A 16,912-nucleotide genomic window follows, 5' to 3' on the forward strand; every position below is an offset into this window, starting at 1 on the left:
TTATATTTCTAGCAGTGTTCCTAGATATGTTTCGTACAGAATTCATCCGATGAGAATTAAAAATTTGCAAAAACCAGCTCTTAAAATAGCTTTTAACTCTTATCGATAGAAAAGAATTTTTACAAGGGAATACTTTACATTACACCAGCTAAAAGAACTATTAACAATTTAGCAAATTATTTCTTCTTACAAAACACAGATTTATAATAATCTGGAGATATAGCTAAGTAGTAGAGTATTCAACTACAGATCCAATGATCCCCTGCCCCACCCTTTTATTTTAATTTTTTCTCATTGATGAGCTCAATTAACGAAAAAAGAAGAGGTACCGATTAAAATCATTTGTTCATTTGCATACTTTAAAACTAAACATTAATAAAAAATAATTATTCACGGGCATATATCGTAAAGCCCAAATATAAGCTGACGTAGTATTGTAAGCAAACACACGGAATTTTATGCATAATATTATCAATAGAATTGTTTTATTAATTAGCCCAACGGGCAAACTATTCCTCGTAATATACAATAATAGAGGATTAATGCGTTAGTAATACATACGCAATCAGCATAAATTAAGATATGTTTAAGCGTATTCTATAACCGGACAACAGCGGGCTGCCAGCTAATGTTCTCTTCTCTATATAATCAAAGTCGCCACAGGAATTCCCCTCTGGACAAAGGCATCGTAGGTTTGCAACAACAGATTCCACATACAAATTAAATACAGCTATGCAATGGATGTCACATACAAATTAAATACAGCTGGGCTAAAGTCACTGTTTAATTTAGATTTCAAACAACATTTCAGATACATTCAGTCGTGATAATAAAACACTACGTTACAATTCCGTCCATTCTGATTGACTTATCATATTCCAGAATTCAGTTCTTCGCTTTATAAACGAAGAGTTACTAACATTAAAATATGGCGCCACTAAGAGATATTATTTCGTCCGGCGTCATGTTCGTTTGATGCATAGGTTATTACAAGTAAGATGTAAGATTGAAAAATACAAGGGAGAGAAAATCATGATACAAACGTTCAATAACTATTTTACATGTTTTTTTTTTACAAAATTTATAATCACTTATTCACTAGAAGAAATTCCTTCATCGTTGTCGTCAAACCAACAAAAATTTCACACAAACATTGCGATCGAGATTTTTTATCTTTGAATACACCTCTTAATACAGAATTGTATTCCATTCCCTTTATTTTTTTTTTTTTTATTCCAGTCTTTCGCAATTTTAACACCATGCTTATATTTGGTACATTTAACACGCACTATCCATTACAATACTCTCTTTTTTATATGTTTTTATCAACAAGTTTGTTTTTCTTGTGTGTGCGTGTGCGTGCGTGTGCGTGTGTGCGTGCATGTGTGCGTGCGATAAAAATCACTCTAATAGTAGTTTCATAGTTGTCGGAATGCTGTTTCATATGTTACAAGAAAAGGGGATCTTTTCTTTTAAGTAAGAAAAACATTAGTCCGGTAAAATGAGATTAGATAGACTGGTAAGCAAAGTAAGGAACGAGATTCAGAAGGAATTCGATTGTTTAGAGATGTTTGTGTAAAAGAGAATTTTGATTGTTAATTATGGCACATGATAAATGGGCTGCCCCCTTTTCATGTAAGTAAAAATAGGGAATTAGTTAAATGTAAATATGAAATAGGATAGTCAAGGATTCGAACTTGCGAAGCTAGATTTGGAATTGAAAATTCCAATCATAAGTTAAAATAAATACAGAATGTTATTGAAATAAGGAATTGCAATTGTTTAGCTTACATATCTGTATATGGAAAAGGAATGTAATAATGAAATTTGTTTCTGTTAAGGAATTTAATCGTCAATTGAAATTGTAAACATATTTTGTAAAAATGTTATATGGAAAATAGGTTACTGAACTCGGGGTTATGTCAAGTTGGGCATCGTGACGCAAGTTATCCAATGTGCTTTATGAGCACTTGTTTAATCATGCGATGGCGTGACGAGTTCTCAATATAGGTGGAGTTTTTAGATGCAGTCTGGGAGTCTGGGAGAAGAGTCGGAAAGAAGCAGAGAGGTTCAGACCGATTCTCCGTTAGAATCAAGACACCCTCTAGAAATGAGAGGGTTTTAGAAATAACCATGTAAAGAAACTTTGAATTCCCCAAGCGAAATCATGGAACGGTGAAATAAAGGACGTCATCATCTTTGTGTATCTGCGTCTTCTGTGTTCATCATTACAACGAGAAAGGTAACGTGTTTATATTATATGCACAACTGTCAAAACGTAAATGTTAAACGCACTATCTCTCGGTCTATCTATCAAGATATTCATAAATCTCCTCGCATTAAATTGGTTCTCTTTTAATAACCTGTACACTGTATATTATATATATACAGAAGTCTCTCTCTCTTTATATATACCTGTTTATGTCTCCAATATGCTATCTCTTACAACATGAACATTTTAAGACATATGAACACTCAACACATGAACACGCCTAAAACTCTAATCTCTCTCACTAAGACTGTCTCTATAACTCTAAGACTCTCACAAATATGAACAACAATAATGCAGAATATACGTCATCTCAATAATACCACCAGTATAAAACATATCCATATTTAGTACCTTCTAAAAATAACACCCCTATGCAAGAATTCTTTCTAATGAAAACTGAATTAAAATAAGGTCAGTTAAGAGAACGAACAGTAGCAAATTAGAATATGTTGGAAAATAAGTCAGGTCGAGACATAGGTTAGAGAAATTCATTGTCTAAAAAAGTGGGTTGGAAACGTGCCGAACGGACGCATGTTAGGCCACATGGACCGAGCACGTGGCCAGACACGCGTATGACGTCATGGAGAAATGGATTCTCAATATAGTTTGCTAGTTTGAAGAGATTAGAGTTGGAGACGGGATACAGAAGGCAGTCACACCCCCCATTTGGAAGCGAAGAGTTAGAGAGTTTTAATCATGTAGTCGACTTTTGAATTCCTGGATGTGAAATCATTGCACCCGGTCGAAGTAATAAGGGAACATCTCACCAATTTTTTAACTGCGTCTTCCTCTGTAATAAACATTGTGTATAACTCATCTAAGAAAAGTGTCCCCCTCTCTATCATAAGTAATGACTGTCCCCTCCTGTGATAAAATAACTGATAACTCTCTCCACTCTAAATATATGTTATAAAAACTACAGACAGTAAAATGTATGAACGCATCTCTCTTCTATCTCTCCCCTCATCAAATTCTATATGTACCCATCATATCTAAATATGACCTCTATCTAACATATACATATTTTGATGCCCGTGACCACTTATTTTCATCAATCTTGGTTACCACGGAAAAACACAGCGTTACGGTCCAAAGAAAAAACAAAAACAAAGAAAAATACTAGACGAAATGAAAAAAATAATTAGGAAAAAAAGAAGACAACACACATATGCACAGAGTAAAAGAAAAAACCTAGACGAAATACACACATACACACAATGATAAAAGTATACACTCTCAAGAAAAAATGTGTCGATATGCCGCAAAGGAAAACAAGTCGTAATGAATGAAAAAATATATAAGGAACAGTTGTAAAAAAAAAACGGGTATTTTTGAGACTTTTACAGATGTGATGAGCCGAAAGAGAGATTTTTTTTTTAATATTATCTTTTTGTATTTTTTTTAAAAGTCCATAAACATTTTTTCGCAAGATGTGTAGCTTGCTGGGTAAGCATTAGAAATACCCTGTTAGAAAAAATAATGGATCCTGTGAAAATTGGATGCTTATAAGCAGGTCGCAAGTGACGACTCCAAGCAGAGTAGTAAGTCTTGGCTCAATAGATTAAAGGCAGGTGGTGAAGGATACAAGGATCCTTAAGGTACCAAAAGGACTATGACAGTCAGTACCACAGGCAAATCACATATAGCATAATGAGGTGAGAGAAAAGTAAAATATATTGTAAGTACATAGGAAGATATAACCTGATTTTTTTTTTAGAGATACATGAATACGAGATATCTCTGCTGAATCTTGGAAGTTGTGATGGGAAAAAAGAAAAATCACGGAAATTGGGCCATAGTTAGAATTTAGTGCGCAAATAAGAATTGTGGCGCAAGGGATGGGGGTTAATTAGTTTAGGGTGATATTTTCTAAATCTTCAAGTTCCAAGAGTCCAAGCAAGGAAATCTAAGTGAATCAGTGTGATGAAAAGGTATATCTTAATAATTGGAAGCCAACCACAAAGATGCAAGTAAATGAGCTTTGAGTAAGTCCTGAAAAAGATAAAATAGTTACAAAATGAAACAAAGCCATACTTAATAGAACAACCAAGCAAAAGAAACGATCAGGACACTTTTGGACGAAAGAAGTTGTCGATTTCGAAAGAGGTAAAATGAGACCTCGAGTTTATGACATAAGAGTGGCTGGATGAAGCAGCTGACGTAGATCAGGGAAAGAATATCTTACACCCCAAAAGTAAATGCCAAGAAGATCGGAGAGAGTCTGATCTAATAAAAAATATAAATAAATTAATAAAATTGTGAAGTCAGTTGGACAGGGCTGAATAAAGGAGTGTTTTGGGGGGCTTTATCTTTCTAACCCGAGTAGTTGTGTAGATATAGAGAAACATGTACTAGAATTTAAAAATATGTACATTGTTTGAAAATGAGTAGGAGAGGGATGTTACAAAAAATGGTCGCCTTTTCTTGTAAATAAGACAAATATTAGTCAAGGGAACATGAGATTAGATAGACTGAGATTTGGACCTGGTAAGCAAGGTTCGGAAATAGATTCAGGAAGGAATTCGCATTGTTCAAATTTAATATAAAATAGTAGATATGTTTGAGTAAAAGGAATTTTGTTTATTCAATTCTTTTTATGAAAACCGAATTGAATAAGGTCACCTAGAAAGCGAACAATATAAAATTAAAAACATATGAAAAGTTAGGTCAAAGAAATAGGTTAGTAAGAATTCTTGTCTGCAGAAATGAGTTGTACATGTGCGAATCACGCATGTTCAGTCCACGTGAGTTCTCAACGTGAGTTCGATCACGGTTTTAGACACGTGTGTGCCGCCATGGAAGAAAATGAATTATCAATATAGTTTGCTAGTTTTAGTGAAACAGCCAAAATTGGTGGACGGGAGACAGGAAGCAGAGAGATAGTCCAGTCGGGCGGGTCTCCCTTTAGAACCGAAGGATTAGAACATTAAACATGTAATTCAACTTTGGATGTCATCAATCATTGCGACCGGTCGAATGTAATAAAGGAACATCTCATAATTTTGTAACTGCGTTTTCGTGTTGTGTCATTATTCAACAACTAAAGGTAATGTGAAACATCCTTTTCTACGAATATTGTGTCCAGTCATCGTTATAATGAACTTTGTGTATAAACCCCATCCTTAAGTAATGTGTCTTTGCATCTTAAGAAATGTGTCTACCTCTCTATCATAAGTAATGGTTCGTCCCCTCCTGTGATAAAAGAACTCATAACTCATCACTCTCCTAATATATGTGTTAAGAAGAAACATCCACAGAACTGTATAAATATCTCTCTTCTATCTCTCCCTCATCCAATTGTATTACATGTCCCCGTCTCTCTTTAAAATGTACCCCCTCTATCCTTCTCTCTAAATATGACCCTATATGCAACACCTATTCTAAGGGGTCGACAGTGTGTAAAGGGGTTACTCTTCCTCTCTCTCTCTCTCTCTTTCCCACTGCGCGTATTTCCCTTCGCTAATGGTTTTTATTTTAGCTCGTGCAGGCATGTGTTTGTGTCCGTGTGGTCGGTTGAGCATATAACTAACATTTCTTCTTCTTCTTCTTCACCTTCTTCTTAACATTATTTTTAATTATTAATTTGTTTTATTTTGTTTTCTTTTTTTCCTTTCTTACGCATTTTTATTGTGTCGAATTTGGAAGCGTCCTTTGTCACACGTGCTCTTTTATATATATTTACTATATTTTATTTATTTATTAATTTTTAAACCTTTGACTTTAAAAAAAATACACGAATATCCCCCTCTATAACACACACGTGCACACACATACAAATAATTTGTCCATAGATAAAAACAATGAATTAAAAAACGATGGATAAATATATAAATCACGCCACTTTTGTAAACTCTGTTGCCTTTGTTTTGAAACTGTTTAGTTTTTTATAGCAAGTTACGTTTTTTAGACACTAGCCGTTAGTCTATTTTTAAAATATACGTAATATCCACATCTGTGGCCTACGCCCTACGTAATCTGTAACGTATGCGCGCGCATGTACACACACAAACATGTGTATATACTCATGAGAAGGGGAAGGAGTTTTCTAACTAATCTGTACTCCCACCTAACATTTTAATAAATCATGCTATAAGAACTGGATTAATGTGAAAATCCTATGTAAAAATATCACGGTCCGTCTTAGTCCCCATAACATATGCACATGTAATACGATTCACTTTGCGACTTTTAACCACGTGGGAGAACCGTGATCTTTTGTTTTTTAAAATGTGAGGTAAAATACAGAATAGGTAACAAAGCCTTCCTCCCAAATAAAAACGTTTTTATTTCAGAACGATCCGTCGGCATACAATTGAATGCGATCTTAACTAGAGCGAAGGTAAAATTTTATCATTAAATATTTTATATTTGTTTGTATAAAATTCGCATATAAACTAATTGATCAATCATAGGCGCAGGGGGGGGGCATCTAAATATGATCTTTAATTACTTTCACTTAATATCATGAGAAAGAGGTAGAAGCCTTTCTTAAAAATTTAGGACAATATTTACCATATTATCCTATGCATTCATTTTAAACTAAACATTTTATTTTGTTTACTTTTATGGCAACGCCAGGTAGCCCTCTTGCCCTAAATAAATTCTTGTAAACTTTTTAGGTTATTTCATTTTAGTAAAAATAGAAAAATGTTTGTTTTAGTGCTTTGAATGTTTATCATGATTTTGAAATTATTCGGAAAAAAAGAATGGAAATAAGGACTTACGGGATATAACTAAGATAATATACTGCATATTTTGATGCTTGTTAAACTGTAGTCGATAAATCGATTTTTTTAAATATATCGTTTTAATCAATAAACAATATTATGTACTTATGCCGAAAATAGTAATATATCCAAAAATTACGAAAATTCATTGAGTAGAACCACTATTGTGTTTTTAGTAAAAAAAAGTCTATCGCTATAGTCAACAAATATTGCAGCCATAACACACGTAATCTCAAATATTCTTCTCTGAGTTATTTCCCCTGCGTTTAGCCTCCTAGTGTCTACTTTTAACGTTTAAGAAAAATGCGATTATAACCAATTTTCCGTAAAAATTACTTTTGACTAGTAATAAATTTCTATACGACTTTTCGTAATTTTTGGATATATTAATATCTTCGGCATAACAATTAAGTACGTAATATTATTTGTGCTTAAAACAGCATATTTTTAAAAAATCGATCTGTCGGCTGTATCTTAACAAGCATCCAAATTTTATAAGACTTATTTCCCTTGATAAAATTTTTATTAGAGTTATTTCCCTTGAAGAAAATTATCTGTGAAGTACAGTTAACAAACCAAATAAACACCTTTTTATAAGTAAATATTATATAAGCTGCCCGGGAATCCTTGAAGCCACTACTTACCGTGAGTGTTGAAGCCTTATCCATTGTGAACTGAGACTCCTTCATTTTCCCCTTTGACTATAAAAGTTATTCGCATTTAATTTTTATAAACCTAGATGGATGTTTTTTATGCTTTCCTGAATCCAACATGTTGTCACTTTTTGTAATAAGTTAGAATATTCGGTGTATCTTAAATACTTCCACGCGGCGATACGTTTCGACCGAACAACGCCGGGTATATCCAGCTAGTAATTAATTCTGTTATGGCTCTATAATAATAAATACGAAATGTACACGAATTAAAGTATCATATTTAAGGGTATTTTACGATCGAGCTACACCGCAGGGGACTACTATATATTGGGCACAATATAATGATAAATAATTAGCTCTATACAAATAATACGAAATATGCATGAATTAAACATATTTAAGCGTATTTTACTTATCGAGCAACGTCAGACGTTCAGCTCCTATGTGCTATTAATGATATTATATATCTCTACATAGAAAATAGTAATATATATATATATATATATATATATATATATATATATATATATATATATATATATATATATATATATATCACAGAATTTTAGTTACCTCTTATTATATGTGGTTATAAAATACTTTTTGTCTATTTTAATTCAATTACTAGCATTTAAGCAATTTTTTTTAACTATAACCCTAACACCCTCTCTATCCAGGTTCACGGGAGCATACTTGTGATGTACTTTTGGCCGTGTTCGTCGCTCCCAGCTCACAGGACCATAGATGCAACCCAGCAGGGCTACATTCTTACTTGTCTAGTGGTGGACCCCTCACTGGTCACTGGAAAATATCTTTCCGCTGCTCAGGGCACGCGAAATGTGCATGACCCTAAGTCCGTGTGGCAACATTGTCGATTTCGGCCGTCACTCTGGCTTCGTGCTGGGGCCAGTCTATCTCTTTCATCATCTGGCGTCAGGGCATACCTGAAATAATCTGCATCTTCATTCAGGCCGGCAATCGAGAAAGAAAGAAAAACTCTGGTTCATTTTCGTAAAAACCAACAAAATAATTATTCATAAATCGTTTTACACTTGTTTAAAGTCGAGTTCTTTGATCCGAGCTTCATGATGCAGGTTGTATAACTTAAGTTCCTCTAATTAATTTCCCAGCTAAAAACAAGAATCCCTCAACTTAGCTCTTATGAGGGTTTCGCCCCCCCCCAGGCGGGGTGAGAGCGATGTGGACGCCTCGATGCCAGCCAGTAAAAGGACTCTAACTCTAAAAAGCCAATCGTTTTTATAAAACTGGCCTCTTATCCCCTCTGTCATAGTGAATATTACTTTTCTTTTATTTTTTTCTGAATCTCTTTTTTTCTCTATCCCATTATCTTATTCTTTTTCTTCTCTCGTGAACTCCTTTCTCTATCCTCTTATTTTATTCTTTTCATTTTCTATTTTCTTGTGACCCTCTTCTTCCTCTTTCATGACCATATCTCTCCCTAGGTTCAATTTATTTATTTATCTGTCCAAGTAACTTAACACTGGCTTGGTGGTCTGATAGTTAAATACAACAGGTGGACCCAAATGAAAACATCTCCCAGACACCAAAGCAGACCTTTTGAACCCAAGACATTGTACCTGTCTCACTCAATTAGTAGTTAAAATTCATTTTTTACCAAATCCAACTAGAAAACATTCTCTTGTTCCACGAATCCTATTATCAGATTTTATATTTTCTTTTGATTGAAAAAGATACTATTTCTTCTCTGGTGGACAGAAATCTCATAAACATCTGTTTTTCCTTGACCAAGTGTCAGCATGCACCCTGACCATACCTCATCCTCTCCCATCTTCATCAAGCTGAATAGGATACCTGCCACTGCCTGGGATCCCGTTAAATAACTTTGACCCCTATTATGGCCCCTTAATTTATTGTTTTGGACTCAAATCAAGTTATTAAGTTACATCCATGTCCAAGAACCTATATCTAAAATATCAAGTGTTTAGACCCAAAATTGGCGGAGGAGTTTGGTAGAGTTCTCAAAGGTCAAATCGTTTAACTTTGACCCCTTAACAACCAAATTTCTGGCCGAAAACCGACCACAAAGATTTTCCCAAATCTCAATACCCTGTATATCAAATTTCGAGTCTGTAGACTGAAAATTGACAGAGTTATTGCGTAGGGAAATGTACACAGACAGACAGACAGGCAGACAAACAGACACATACAGACACTTTCACCTTATAGATATATATATAGATTAATTATGACTTGTTCATCTGCCTAGATTTTACTATCGTTTCAGATTATGTATTTAATTATTACATTTTGTCTTTAATGTTTATGATTTGGTATTTCCCTTTTCATCATACAATAGTTTCACATTTTAGAGGTGTGATTCTGTATTTTATAAAATGATCTTTTATTTTCCCCTTTACAAATGCCCTGTCTTTTCTTCCAATCGCGTGGACAGCATTTTGCGCGACGCAGTGCGAATCCTCAGAATCCCATCTTCAACTGACCCGTTCATGGCAAAGGATCTGTTCGCTTCTGTTAGAAATTGTTCCGCTTGATCTCATCGCATTCACAGTTCTACAATCCTGAAGATATGCAATAACATCCGCCATCTATATTTGCCCTCCGTTATTATAAATCTGCTAATATGAAGAACAAAAAAAAAACGTCAAAAGTCATCGGGTGAGTGAAGCAACCTCGGAAGATGCTCACAACCATAATCTCTTACCATTGACACACACACACACACACACACACACACACACACACACACACACACACACACACACACACACACACACACACAATCATACACACGCACACAAACACGCACACAAACACGTACACAAATATATATTACTAGCTGGCAGCTAGGCGTTACCCGGTCGTACAACACGCTTAAACACGATATTTTAATTTCTGTAGATTGCGAAGGTATTATTATAGAATCAACCCTCTATTGATTATTATACTTTACAAGGAATAATTTTCCCGGTGGACTAATTTGCAATAAACAAACAAACAAATAAATAAATAAATAAATAAAAATAAAAAAAATAATGATAATGTTGTACATCAAATTCCGTTCACGACAGCTGACATTTGGGTTTGACGATGCATGCCCTGGAAATTTTCTTTTGATTAATGTTTGGTTGTAAAATATGCAAACGAAGAAATGATTTGCAGCGATTTTAAATGGCACTCTTCTTTTATCGTAAATTGAACTCATTAATAAGATAAAATTAAAATAAAATGGGCGAAGCTTGAACAGGGAATCATTCGATCTTTAGCCGAATGATCTACCACACTGATTATAATAAATTCGTATTTTGTAAGAAGAAATAGTTTGCTGAAATTTTATTATCTCCTTTGCCGGGGTAACGTAGAATATTTCCACGTAAAATTCTTTTTTTTAGCTATAAGAAAGAAAACCTATTTTAAGATAAGATTTTTTCGATATTCGATACATATTGGATGGATTTTTGTGCAACAAAGATCTAAAAACACTGCCAGACATATAAATTAGTATTGTCACTATCAAACCTATCAAAAGATAGGTTCAGCCGTTTCGGAACCTATAAGGTAGGAACTCACACACGAAATGACTTTTATATAATAGTAGAGATATATGATCCATCTCCCTATCCATCTGTCTTACTATCTACTATCATATAAAAGGAATTTTGTGTGTGTGAGTGAGTGAGCTTCCCATTAGCTCCTAAACTTAAATTCTTTTCTACAGTTTTCATTTTGGAGACGGAAGTGTTTTTTCGAGATAAGTGACTTCTATATTAATCGTACTTTTTATATTTAGATTCAAATATTAATGACTACATTTTATTTCAGTATTTAATTTATGTATTTCTGTTTTATTAAATGCTAGCGTTATTCTCGTCCATAAATGTTTATTTATCTACTAAGTTCATCTTAAATATTGCATAAACTCAATCCATTATATTATCCTTTCAGTCCCCATCCCTTAATCCTGATTTCATTTTATCTCGCAATTACTTATAACGTCACCAACTAACTTTCGGAAGAACCCCCACCACTCTGCTTTTCTTTTATATCGCAAGTTTGTTAAAACGTGAATAGGTAAAGTCCAAAATAAGATCACGCATTTCTTTTAAAGGTTATTTAAAAAAAAGTCTTTTGGACGCTGATGTTATTAAAACTAAAATTCTTTTCTACAGTTTGCATGTTGGAGACGGAAGTGTTTTTTCGAGATAAGTGACTTCTATATTAATCTTACTTTTTATCTTTAGATTCAAATATAAATAAATACATTTTATTTCCGTATTTAATTTATGTATTTCTGTTTTATTAAATGCTAGCGTTTTTCTCGTTCATAAATGTTTATTTATCTACCAAGTTGATTGCAAAAATAGATTAGGTAATTGTATTCATTTTTAGTTCGTGAGAGGGGAATCTATCACCAAACTTTCCCTTAAACACGTCCGTTGGACTTTTATTAAGTATAATACTTATTTTTTTTAATGGAGAGTAGAAAACGCATTGTGGATCCGTTATCGGCAGCTTCCGTTACTCTCGCTTCTCCTTATTTGTCCCTCAGTCCTCATTTTTAATGAGTGATTTTTCTGACAAAGAGAGATGAAAAAGCTGTTTTCTAGGTGTACAGTATTTTGCGCGAACAGTTGGTAGAGATGGCGGAAATTTTCTGTTTCTATGTCTATCCTTGTAGCCATGTCACTAGTAAGGGTGCTGGAGGTAAACTTTTTATCTGGGCTGATGTTATCCGCCTGATAGTCAGGGAACCGAACCTTGGATTAACCACTAAGGAGACTGTTCTATCAGCAGGTGCAAAGTACCGGGGCTGCTGTATTGCCATTTAGTGAATGGATTCTGGACCATGCAGTAGCTTCTGGTGGGGCCTCTCGATGCCACATTAGTGGGTAATTGTTACTGCTTTACCTTATCATGTACTACAAAAAAATTATTTGTTTCTTTTTCTCTCTTAGTTTCCCTCTCTGTCCTGCTCTAAGCAAATCTGATGACCAAGTCCACAAATTCCAAAATTCCATCATGACAAGTTTCAATAAAAAATACACGATTAAACCCGGTTCTCCAACTTCTAACGTAGACCCCTACTAGCATGTCTCCTTCTCCAACATCAGGGGTCTACGTTCTAACCTTCCAGAGGTTGAAACCCAAATTCAGGAGACTAAACCAGACCTTTTATTTTTAAGCGAAACTGGCATTGGACAGGCTATTTCCTTAGAAATTGAAGGATACTCTAACTTAACTTCTAAATCTGACCCCCAAGATCGCCATGGGCATGGAATATGTGCCTATATTAAAGATGGCTTTCCATGTGGTACGGTTATCTCCAGAGAAGATCCTAACTTACCCTATATGTGCTTCCGGGTTGCATTAGCTCACACTACTGCATTTATATTTACTCTCTATCGCCTCCACAACAGCGGAGTTACTATCTTTAAACGCATACTGAGAAAAGTCCTATCTTCTTATCCTTCAGCTAACATTCACGTATGTGAAGACTTCAATGTTCACAACGTCGAATGGTTGACCCACTTAAAAAAGACCGATGATGAGGGGGAGGTTCTATCATGATTTCTCCATTGCTTATGACATCACTCAGATTGTCCACGAACCCACCCGTGTGCCCGACAATGACGGTCAGTATGCGAGTCTACTAGACCCTTTTCTCACAACTTGCTCTGAACTATGTTTAGTTTTTGTCTCCTGTTGGATCTTTCCACCAGTCTGTTGATCAATTAAGATAAAAATGAAATGTAATAAGTCCCCAGACGTACCTCTCCATCGTACAGTATATCGATACACTAAGGTCGACTGGGATAGCTTCCCTACATTTATATCGGATCTACTTCTGCGTTCCATGTTTAAAAAGAATGTGTCCTCTATAGTATCAGACCTGACGGAATGGTTAATTGTACGTATAGACCGTTTCATACCCTCGAAAAAGTTCCAGCAAAAACCTAACAGCCAGCTGTGGTTCTCTCCAGAATGTGCTGCTGCCATTGCGGACAGAAATCACTTTTTCCACTGCTTCAAACGTAATAGATGTATGGAAACTAAAGCCGCTTTTAGGACTGCCAGCAACCATTGTAAGAAAGTAATAAGGAACGCAGGAGAGTTGTATGCTCAATCCGTCAAGTCCAAAGTAGCTGAGCAGCGGTTTGGTTCCCACCAGTTTTGGCAAATAGCAAACAGAATCCTGAACAAAAGCGTGTGCTCTATCCCAACTATCATCAATGGATTTGAGGTAATCTCGTCAGCATCAGACAAAGCCAAATTCTTTGCCAAGAACTTTGCAGCTAATTCTACCCTTTGCAACCAAGGCCATCAACCCCCAATATTTCCTCCTGTATCAGAAAACACGCTATGTGATATACATATATCTGTACGTGATGTTGCCAAGCTAATCAAAAATCTTGATTCCAGTAAAGCAACTGGCCCTGACGGTATTCCAATTATAGTACTCAAAAAACTTCAACCAGAACTAACGCCCATATTTACAAAACTGATTAAACGTTGTCTTAAGGAGAATAGCTTCCCATCATCCTAAAAAATCTCATCAGTATGCCCTGTATTTAAGAATTGAGGTGATCGCTCATCCCCCTATCAGTACAGGGCAATAAGTCTCCTGTGCGTCATGAGTAAGTTACAGAAGTAATCAACCATCTCAACAAAAATAACCTTCTTAGTGACACGCGATATGGTTTCCGTTCTGCTAGATCTACAACAGATGTGCTTACAGTTATATCTCATTGGATTAGCAAATCTCTCGACGGAGGCAACTTTTCTAGGGCAATTGCCCTTGACATATCTGAGAACTTTGATAGGGTATGGCATAAAGGTTTACTTCACAAGATCTCTAGCTATGGTATAGCTGGAAATGTCTTCTCAATTATTAAATCATTTCTTTCTGATAGGTTCATAAGAGTAGTAGTTGAGGGGCAAAAATCAGAAGCTCACAGTATTAATGCTAGAGTCCATCAGGCGTCCATCATGGGCCCAACTCTTTTCCTGATCTACATCAATGATCTTCCAAATCACATCCTTACATCATTTGTAGATATTTATGCTGATGACGCTACCATTTATGGTAGCACATCTAAGACAGTCAACGACCAAGTTCTCTCTGATTCTCTCTCCTCTGATCTTGAGCACGTGGTACAATGGGGAAAGGAGTGGCTGGTTACTTTTAATGCATCTAAAACTAAGCTTCTCTCTTTACATCATCAACATTCTGATCTCCATCTGGCATCAATTGAAATGAATGGCTCTCGTCTTCAGGCGGCGTCAAGTTTTGACAAGCTTCTGGGCTTGACCGTTACTCCTGATCTTAAATGGAACACGTACATCAAGTCTATTGCCAAGGCCGCCGGAAAAATGGTGGGATCTTTCTATCGATCCAGTAGATATCTCACTGCTGATGCAATTCTCTATCTATATAAGAGCCAGGTACGTCCAAGGATGAAATACTGTTGCCACATCTGGGCAGGAGCTGCTAGAAAGGACTTGTCCTGCCTTGATAGAGTTCAAAATAGACTTCGTAGCCTCGTAGGAGATGTCCCTTTCTCTTCCCTGCAACCTCTATCTCACAGAAGAGATGTTGCGAGTTAGTCTCTGATGTATCATTATTTTCATGGAAAGTGTTCGACTGAGCTTCAATCTATGGTCCCCCCTCGCCAAACTTTCACAAGAAACACTCGTCTAACTGAAAACACTATCAATAATTCCCCCCCACTCTTTATCTGTGCCTAAACCTAAACGTAGATTCCATGAACAAAGCTTCTTTCTTAGAACTGCACGCCTGTGGAATTGTCTTCCGTTTTCCTGCTGTCCGGCTGACTACAATATGGTTGTCTTCAAGTCTAACGTAAATATGTTCTTGATTAGCCGTTCCATATAAGTTAACAAATTTACCGAATTTTCATTACTAATGATTACTATATTGTCCAATTTCTACTGTACACTCTTTAACCCTTATCGTCGAGTGGCCTCTTGGCCTTGATAATTTGGTGATGCCTGTGTAAAAAAAACCCCGGCTAAACCGATTTTTAAAAGAAAATTCCCTCCAGCCTACTTATCATTACTTACGTTCTTATACATTTTAAAATATTACGATTGGATTCATTGTTAATATTATTTATCGCTGGACGTTTCGTTTTTATATACAAAGCATCATGAATTTTGAGTCGTTTTACGTTAAGATCATTATATTAGACTTTTATGTTTTCAGTCATACTTTTCCTAAATTCTTTGTCTGGGCAGCTATGTTTTTCTAAGTGCTGTACCTTTTGTTTTATTTGTAACTACACTGTTTTGTTGTGTTAGCGTTTTAACGCTTTACATGCGAACTTTGTAATTCTCTTCATTTCATCATTTTTTGTCCATTTTTTTTTATATTCGTCACACGAACATTATCAGACGAAAAAAAATGGGAACTCCTTGTGATAACTATGAAATATTCAATATTCTTTGAAATTTGACACACTGAAGATAAATGGATTAATACAAAAAATTAAATAAAATATAAAAGCTATGAAAATCAAAACAATTTGATTATGTTTAACAACGTTTACTATTGATTGGAGTTAGTATCTTACACGATAGGCTTGCATGTAATTATGATGTGTTTGGTTCTTTGGACTAGGGGTACATTTCCTTTCGGCCTTTATATAATGTTGAGACATTAGGGCAGAATATGCACGTTTATTTCTCTCTATGTTTTTATATTCGCATCTCGCCTCTATTCACTGTTGTAGGGTCACACCATCTAAACGTCGACTCAATTCAATAAAATTAAAACAAAGCTTTCAACAGTTGAGCATCTCGTCTTTTCTTTGCACGAGAAAAAAAAAAACTTCTTGAACAGTAATTACACATTGTTCTCTTTCAAGTGTCTCAACTAAGAACAAAAGAAATGTCACTAAGACTTCTGGTTTCCCTTTTCACCTAAAGTGTATAAGATACTTAAGGGCTGACTCGGGCAGCCTAAGATCTTTTACATCAGAATTTCTTCTACATTCGATTTGCAAAAACATACCATCTATTATATGCTATATACTTGATTAGTTTAAATCTCGCACTGAGAGCTTCACAGTCCTTAAGGAATTCCAAGAGTACATCTAGCTGTAGTACAATCCTGAATGAATCACCATTCAGTTGCTTTCGACGAAATAAATTATATGAATCCAAAGCTGTCCTTAGAACTGCCTAAAATTAAGTGGCAAACAATATGTATTTCGTCCTGCAAGATCAGCACCTGATGT

This window comes from Euprymna scolopes, chromosome 20, assembly GCF_053919585.1.
Source record: "Euprymna scolopes isolate OS-2025 chromosome 20, ASM5391958v1, whole genome shotgun sequence".
Classification (NCBI taxonomy): domain Eukaryota; kingdom Metazoa; phylum Mollusca; class Cephalopoda; order Sepiida; family Sepiolidae; genus Euprymna; species Euprymna scolopes.